Below are 10,186 nucleotides of genomic sequence, written 5' to 3' on the forward strand. Positions count from 1 at the left end.
CAAGTCAGATGGTCACTGTTCTTAGATAGGTTTGATTTTTTCATTACTTATCGTCCTGGACATGCAAACACTAAAGCTGACGCACTCTCAAGAATGTCAGATGCAACAAATAACACTATAACTCTAAACCCAATCATATCACATGACAAGTTTATAGGTACACTCTCTACTTTGGAAAAAGAAATTCTTGAAGAAATCCAAGTAGACCAAGAACAGCCTCTTAACTGTACAAAAGATCCAGAATCAGGATTACTATATCATAACAACAAATTATACGTTCCTAAAAGAATTAGACCTGTAATTCTGAAATACCATCACGATAATGTTTTGTCTGGGCATAAAGGGGTACAAAAAACCACAGATCTGATCAAACGTCATTTCTGGTGGCCTTCAATAGAGCAAACAATCATTCAATATATAAATACCTGTGATGTTTGTGCAAGGAACAAAACAGAACATAGAAAACCGATTGGGTATCTAACATCGCTACCAATCCCGAGTATGCCATGGTCCACCATTTCAATGGATTTTATCGTAGACCTACCAGTCTCCCAACAGTATAACACAATTTTAGTGGTAGTAGATCACTTAACTAAACTTGGACATTTCATACCTCTCAAAAAATTACCTTCAGCCATGTATACAGCCAAAGTATATCTGAATAACATAGTCAGATTACACGGAATGCCAGAGGTTATAGTCACTGATCGTGGTACACAGTTCACCTCTGCTTTTTGGAGATCTTTATGTAAACTTCTTCAAATAGACTCCAGATATTCAACTGCATACCACCCCCAGACTAATGGGATGACTGAACGGCTGAATCAAACACTGGAGCAATACCTTAGATGTTATCTTACACATCTCCAAGATGATTGGGTTGATTACCTACCTATGGCAGAATACTCGTACAATAACTCTATCTCATCCTCTACTAAAATGTCTCCTTTTTACGCCACCTACGGATATCACCCAACAAATATTGCCTTCTCCCGCACCTCTGTTAATTCTCCTACTGCCGCAACGTTTGCCTCTGATCTGCAGGAAAGGCTTCAGTTATTGAAAGCCAACCAGAAAAAATATTACGACTTGCATCATACTCCAAGTCCTGTATATCAGAAAGGTGATTTGGTCCTACTCTCAACCAAATACCTGAAATTACAAGTCCCGAGCAAGAAACTAGCTAGCCAGTTCATAGGACCATTTCCGATTGAGAGCATTATTAATGACAATGCAGTTCGATTGACTTTACCAAAGACGTATGCTGTACATCCTTCTTTCCATGTCTCCTTGATAAAACCTTACAAAAGTACACCTCGAGACATACAGCCGCCTCCGGCACCTATTCTTCTTCATGATCGCTTGGAATATGAAGTTGACCGCATATTGGACTCCCGTATCCGTAGAGGACGTCTACAGTATCTGATTAAGTGGAAGGGTTACGGTTCTGAGGATAATTCCTGGGAATTACGGGATGACTTGCATGCACCCGACCTTTTGGCTGCCTTCCATCGTCGGCACCCTGACAAGCCACGTTAGCTTGTCACTTTTTCTGTTGCCTTGGGGGGGGGGCATATGTGATATACCTTTAAGGTATATCCCTCCCACTCCTCTATCCTTTATAAGGAGGACCTTTTCTCTTAATCAGTGCCTGATTATTGAAGTCTAGCAACCTCCTGCTGAGGTTGTATATCCTCAGTCTCCAGGTCACACTTTCCTAAGTCTAAGTTACGTTTGACTTTCAGAGTGAATCCTCATCCTCATCTAACTTTTGGGATATCCTCAGATCTAATACCGCACGGATCTCACCTCTTTGTGCTGTTACTCAGGTTAGTCTCTGCTGAACCTCCAAACTGTAAGACCTGTTCACTGGCGCCGCTGCGCTATACCGGAAGTGAGTCACACACTCTCTCACTGGAGCCGCAGCAGTCACCGCACAGAGAAGCGCTTCCCAGCAAGGTAAAACAAACTTTCCTGTTAACAGCCGTTGATCCTCTTTCACTGCATAACCTTACTCCAGGCTCCTATATCACATTAATACTCTTATGCTTCAGAGACTCGATAGCATTCTACTGAATATATACGGAATATCATATACCAGTAACTGCATAAACTCAGAATACCGCATTTGGTGATCTCCATTGGTGTGCTTGGAATGTATATATTTTATGTGAGTGAGTGTGTGTGAAATTCAAATTGAACTTATAAGAAACTGAATACAAATCCGAACAAACTACCTCTGGGACTTATTATACTTTATTATAGTGAAGTCCAGCAATCCAATCTTTTTTATTCGCAGCAAAACCTCATTGTTGTGCATTAAATCAGCTCACAGTGACACATCCTTGCAACTCAGCATATTACAAGGTGTGTTCACAAAGGAGCAACAAAACAAACTTTTGCATAGTCTGTATTGTGGGTTCATTACAGATACTTAATGATAGAATTGGTTCTTTACAGACCCAGATTTAATTGCACTAATTTATCAACTCTGTATATAATGTTTATATGTTTAGAGAGCTAATCATTTCTACCCCATCCACCCACTCTTGCCTTATGGATACTTGAACTATGGTCCAAAAGTGGCCAAACCATCTACCACTGGGTACGGAAAAGGGCATCATATAGCTCCACTTAGAGCTAAGATCTAAATGAGACTTGGTAACTTATACAGGCTAAATGCCAACATATTCTATGTATAACATTCTAATGCTGGAATATTGCAAGGCTCATATTGTAACCAGAGCCAAGTTTGTATGCTAAACTGTTTTACAATAAAGCTCTTTTGAAAAGGAAAAAAAAAAAAAAAGCCAATGCAATAACACTCACTCTGAATTTCAAATTAACAGATTTCAAAGTTTCCTTCAATTTCCCTACAACTTGTGTCATGTGACAGCTATCAGCCAATCAAAGACTCACATACACATATACTGTGAACTCTTGCTAATGCTCAGTAGGAGCTGGCGCTATAGAAAGTGTAAATATAAGACAATTGTGCACCGTTTTAGAATGGATATAAATTGGAAAGATCTCTTTAAATTGCATGCTCTATCTAACTCAAGTTTAATTTTAGCATCCCTTTAAAGTTGAATTTTGACTCTCGTGTCCTTGTAACCTTTGAGCACCAATACAAACAAAGGGAATGAAATAAACAGTATCACAGATCAGTTTGCTGACTGACAAATTTGCACTTCTGTGCTGTTATTACCATACAGAATCGCATTAATAAGGAAGCTAATTCATCTCATTCCTGCCCTGGGAGTGTTAAAAGACATGTGGTAAACATCTCAGCCTAGCACAAGGGCACAGCAGCCGCTCTCAATAAGCAGACAGACCCAAGGTCACACTTCCATACTGACCACAGGAAGATTGGCTTAGCTAGAGGGCAATGTCTGGTTTCACAAAAGGAATTACAAGAACAGCTTGCTAGGAAAGTGTTTATAAACCATTTTCTGCCAAACAACACATTGCAGCCCTCTCCATCACAAAAGTATTCATTAAATACAGGTAGACCACCGTTTAAAGGGATATGAAACCCAACATTTTTCTTTCATGATTCAGATAGAGCATACCATTTTAAACAGCTTTCCAGTTTACTTCTATTATAAATTTTGTTTCATTCTCTTGATATTCTTTTGTTGAAGGAGGAGCAACTGGGAGCTAGCTGAACACACCAGTAAGCCAATGACAAGAGTCATATATGTGCAGCAACCAATCAGCAACTAACTCCCAGCTTACCTAGGTACGGTTTTCAACAATGTATAACTAAGCAAATTAGACAAAGGGGCATATTTATCAAGCTCCAAAGACCGCTACTCCATAACTTGTCCGCCTGCTCTGAGGCCGTGGACAGAAATCAACCCGATTGAATACGATTGGGTTGATTGACCCCCCTGCTAGCGGCCGATTGGCCACGAATCTGCAGGGGGCAGCATTGCAATGATAAATCCTGACAGCGTATGCTGTCTGCATTTATTGATGTGCGGCGGACATGAAACGCTACTTCGTATCATGTCCTCTCGCACATTGTTAAATATACCCCAATAGACGTAAATTAGAAACTTGTTTTAAACTGTATTAAAATGTATCTGAATCATAAAGGGAACATTTTTAAGCCTAAAGGAACCGTCGCAAAAAATATCTGTGAAATGAACCTAATTATAAAATAGGAAGTCGTTAAATCACAGCCATTAAAATCGTTTTGTGAAAACAATAAATCTAATAAAAAAAAAACCTTTCTGCGACATCACAACTGAAAATTTGCAAAATTCAAAAAGACTTGAAACTGCCACACGTCCCAGCGGTGATTTACCTGTAGAGTTCTGTTATAATAAATTGTGCAGTATCTATCTCATAACTGATCACTTCTCAGAGACAACACAAGCTCCGCTGTGAAGGCTACACAAGCGCGTCACACAACCTTACTAAATAAACTATTTAAAACGGGGGAAAAATACACTCTCTGTAAAACATTCCTCACTAACATATACGAGGAAAGAAAACTTTAAAAAGTTAAAAAAAAAAAAAAAAAAAAAAAAAGAACAACCTTGTCAGCTTAGAACCAGCAAGAACTGCATGCAAGATAAGATACTTCAAAGGCGCAACAGAATTTTTATGAATTCCAAATCCTTGGGTTGAGATGAAATTTTACCTGAGTTTGTTATTAAGCACACTCTAACGTACATCTCTGCTAGAGAACCTGAAGTGTCACAGGTTGGCTTCAGACGAGGTAGGCACAAGGGCTGATATTGTCCCAGGGCAGATCCAAAGACGTAGTCTGCAGCAGCCAAGGTCAACCAGGAGATCTGTCACAGATTGATAATAAGAAGCAAAGTCAGGGACGCCATGCTCAATAACGGGTAGACAGCCCACCACGCAACAATCCAAATCAGGAGGCAATAGAGAGGTCCAGGCCAAGGTCAGATTAAGATAAAACAGATATGCTTCAAGCCAGAAGGGGAAAGCAGAATTCAAGTCAAAATGGAAAGCCACACGTCGAGGAGACAGAAGGCAACAGGGCAGGTAACAGATAGCTGAGAATATAGGACCAGGAACACCGAGGAGGGTAACTGGGAGATGGGGAAACTAATGACTTGTCACTAGAATAACCAGGCAAGAATTGGCATGTTGTAAAGGCCTTTATAGGGCATAGTGTGACGTCATCATGTCATCATCATTGGTGCCACTTGATTGGGTGCTGTTTCTTGGCGCGCATGCTAACTATCCAATTGCATAGATTTTATATTGTTTTAAGTGTTATATATTTTGTATATACTTTTTAACAATCATAACTAGTTTGACTGTAACTTTATGCTATTGTAGTTCATATGCGATTCAATCTATTATGTAGTTATCCTTTTTATTATATTATACTATATATTTTTTTATATTACACTATTTTTTAAACATACCTTTACCTGTCTGTTATATTGAGCCTATATGCCCAACACTAAAATTCCCATAAATCCCTACATAAACCTGAAAACAGGATGTTGCCGAAACCGGATATGATGTCACTTATGACACGGAAGTAGTAGTACATCCCATTTTCGGTCATGGCCACAACAGGAAGTAGATGGTGTGTTTTTTGGCGCCATTTTACAAATTCAGAAACTGATCTGAATGGATCACATACAATATTTATTAGGCACGACACTGACACAATATTAGTCTAGAAAAAGGCCCTATATTGAAGGGCTGAAATGCACAGATTTACTTTTTGTGCTTTATGCGCTACCTATCATTCGCCTAGATTTAGAGTTTGGCGTTAGCCGTCAAAAGCAGCGTTTAGGGGTCCTAATGCTGCTTTTTAACGCCCGCTGGTATATAGAGTCAGTCAGTAAAGGGTCTACCGCTCACTTTCTTTCCGCGACTCGAGGCTACCGCAGATCCCCTTACGTCAATTGCATATCCTATATTTTTAATGGGATTTGCCTAACGCCGGTATTACGAGTCTTGGAAGAAGTGACCGACAAGACTCCTACCGTCAAAAAAAGTCAGTAGTTAAGAGCTTTATGGCCTAACGCGGGAACATAAAGCTCTTAACTACCATGCTACAAAGTACACTAACACCCATAAACTACATATGAACCCCTAAACCGAGGCCCCCCCACATCGAAACCCTATAATAAATCTTTTTTAACCCCTAATCTGCCGCTCCAGACACCGCCGCAACCTGCATTATAGCTATGAACCCCTAATCTGCTGTCCCTAACATCGCCGACACCTATATTATATTTATTACCCCTAATTTGCACCCCCCCAACGTCGCCGCCACCTACCTACACTTATTAACCCCTAATCTGCCGACCGGACCTCGCCGCCACTCCCACCTCGCAAACACTATAATAAATTTTATTAACCCCTAATCTGCCCTTCCTAACAATGCCGCCACCTACCTACAATTATTAACCCCTAATCTGCCGCCCCCAACGTCGCCGCTACTATAATAAAGTTATTAACCCCTAAACCTAAGTCTAACCCTAACACCCCCCTAACTTAAATATAATTTAAATTAATCTAAATAAATTTACTATAATTAAATAAATTATTCCTATTTAAAACTAAATACTTACCTATAAAATAAACCCTAATATAGCTACAATATAACTAATAGTTACATTGTAGCTATTTTAGGATTTATATTTATTTTACAGGCAATTTTGTATTTATTTTAACTTGGTACAATAGCTATTAAATAGTTAATAACTATTTAATAGCTACGTAGTTAAAATAATTACAAAATTGCCTGTAAAATAAATCCTAACCTAAGTTACAAATACACCTAACACTACACTATCAATACATTAATTAAATAAATTACCTACAATTAGCTAAACTAAAATACAATTAAATAAACTAATCTATAATACAAAAAAAAAACACTAAATTACAGAAAATTAAAAAAATACAATAAGTTTAACCTAATTACACCTAATCTAAGCCCCCTAATAAAATAAAAAAGCCCCTCCAAAATAATAAAATGCCCTACCCTATTCTAAATTACCAAGTAATCAGCTCTTTTACCAGCCCTTAAAAGGGCTTTTTGTGGGGCATTGCCCCAAAGTAATCAGCTCTTTTATCTGTAAATAAAAATACAACCCCCCCAACATTAAAACCCACCACCCACATACCCCTACTCTAACCCACCCAAACCCCCCTTAAATAAACCTAACACCACATCTCCCTACCTTGAGTCGTCTTCACCCAGCCGAGCCGAATTCTTCATCCAAGCGGAGCAAGAAGAGGTCCTCCATCCGGTAGAAGTCTTCATCCAAGCAGGGCAAGAAGAGGTCCATCATCCGGTAGAAGTCTTCATCCAAGCGGGGTCTTCTATCTTCATCCATCCGGAGCAGAGCGGAGCCATCTTCCATACAGCCGACGCGGATCCATCCTCTTCAACCGACGGACTAACGACGAATGACGGTTCCTTTAAGGGACGTCATCCAAGATGGCGTCCTTCGAATTTCGATTGGCTGATAGGATTCTATCAGCCAATCAGAATTAAGGTAAGAAAAATCTGATTGGCTGATTCAATCAGCCAATCAGATTGAAGTTCAATCCGATTGGCTGATCCAATCAGCCAATTGGATTGACCTCGCATTCTATTGGCTGATTGGAACACAGACATACACAACCACCCTCACAGAGGCATTCAGAGAAAATACACAAAGACAAACATACACACACCCTCACAGAGACACCCATAGAAAAAGCTCAAAAACATATGCAAACACCCTCACAGACATCCACAGAAAATGCACAAATACATACACAACCACCCTCACAGAGAGACCAACAGAAAAAAAAATACACACTCATAGAGACACAAACCAAAGCACAAAGAAATAAACAGCACCCACAGAAACACTCACAGGAGGAAACATTTATGCCCCTTGTATCCTCTAAATCAACAGTGTGTGACATGCATGATAAAAAAAAATTGCAGAAATTAAGAGGTCACTTTTTAAAGAATCATATTTGTAAATGTGCAAACAAAAATAATTCTGTGAATTCAAAATTGTACATTAATGATCTGGGTAGATGGCTAGATGAAGAAAAGTACTTTTAAAAGGTTGACATATGTTTGTTTGATTTTTCCCCATTTTCCACAACCAAGAGCACCACTTCAAATATAGTGTACAAATGTTCCCATCTGTCAACTGTACTTATGGATTTTGAAAATGCTGTACTTTATATGGTCTTGATGGAACCATAAGCTGTGGTACTCATACTATTAGATCTGGCAGGATTTAGGTTTGTTGGTATGTATTTCAAAATTAAGTCAGCTGTAGTGTAAACTGAACAGTTTTAAGTTAACCTGTCTCATTTAAAAAACTGAGCAATCTTAGTCTAAGAGTATAACATGCTATGCAGATGTAAAAATCTTAGATAAAATGCCTCCTTGCACCTGGAAAGTCCTTGCATAAAGGGGCAGTAAACTGGAATGTAATAATATATATATGTATATCTGCCAAAAGGGCACATACCATTTGTGTATTGAGGAGGAAACATTTCTGCATGTGTTTTTATGGACCCCTGGCCCCACCATACAATTACTGCCACACTGAAGTTACAATCCAAAATTGCACAAAGAAATAAAAAAACATTTGCTAAGTAAGTCCTACCTCTGCAAATTAAAGTGATCTGACGTCTGACTCAGGCACAAACTGTACAAACAAAGTGCCACGTCTGTCTCACACTGTGCATAGTGGTTTAGTGCACACTCATAAATCCTCTCAAATGCTAATACTTTACTCCTTATAATAACATTTCCCATGCTCAATTAGCACTCTGCTGTAGTACCCACTGGTGGCTGCCAAAATTAAAAAAAAAAAAAAAATATTTTTTTTTTTTTTAGTCCTTGCCTCATGGGGCCCCCCTGGCTCATTGGGCCCCTGACAGGAGTCACCCCTGTCACCCCCTGATGGCGGCCCTGGTCACCAATACACACACACAAACACAACCCAGACATCAACAGTCACCCACACGCACACACAAACACAACCCAGACACCAACAGTCACCCACACGCACACACATCCCAGACACCAACAGTCACCAATACAAACACACAAACACAACCCAGACATCAACAGTCACCCACACGCACACACAAACACAACCCAGACACCAACAGTCACCAATACGAACACACAAACACAACCCATACACCAACAGTCACCAATACGCACACACAAACACAACCCAGACATCAACAGTCACCCACACGCACACACAAACACAACCCAGACACCAACAGTCACCCACACGCACGCACAAACACAACCCAGACACCAACAGTCACCAATACGCACACACAAACACAACCCAGACATCAACAGTCATAAATACGCACACACAAACAAAACCCAGACATCAACAGTCACCCACACGCACACACACCCCAGACACCAACAGTCACCAATACAAACACACAAATACAACCCAGACATCAACATTCACCCACACGCACACACACCCCAAACATCAACAGGCACCCACACCCACCCACACCCCAGACATCAACAGGCACCCACACCCACACACACCCTAGACATCAACAGGCACCCACACACACCCCAGACATCAACAGGCACCCACACGCACACAGAAAAACACCCCAGACATCTGCAGTCACCCACACGCACACACAAACACACCCCATACACCAACAGTCACCAATACGCACACACAAACACACCCCATACACCAACAGTCACCAATACGCACACACAAACACAACCACAGGCACCCACACCCACCCCAGACACCAACAGTCACCAATACGCACACACAAACCCAGCCCAGACATCAACAGTCACCCACACTCGCACACACACACCCCAGACATCAACAGGCACCAACACGCACACACACCCCAGACATCAACAGTCACCCACATGCACACACACCCCAGACATCAAAAATCATCCACACACACACACCCCAGACATCAACAGTCACCCACCCGCACACAGAAAAACACCCCAGACATCTGCAGTCACCCACACGCACACACAAACACACCCCATACACCAACAGTCACCAATACGTACACACAAACACAACCCATACACCAACAGTCACCAATATGCACACACAAACACAACCCAGACATCAACAGGCACCCACACCCACCCCAGACACCAACAGTCACTAATAAGCACACACAAACCCAACCCAGA

The sequence above is a fragment of the Bombina bombina genome, chromosome 1 (assembly GCF_027579735.1).
Source record: "Bombina bombina isolate aBomBom1 chromosome 1, aBomBom1.pri, whole genome shotgun sequence".
NCBI lineage: Eukaryota > Metazoa > Chordata > Amphibia > Anura > Bombinatoridae > Bombina > Bombina bombina.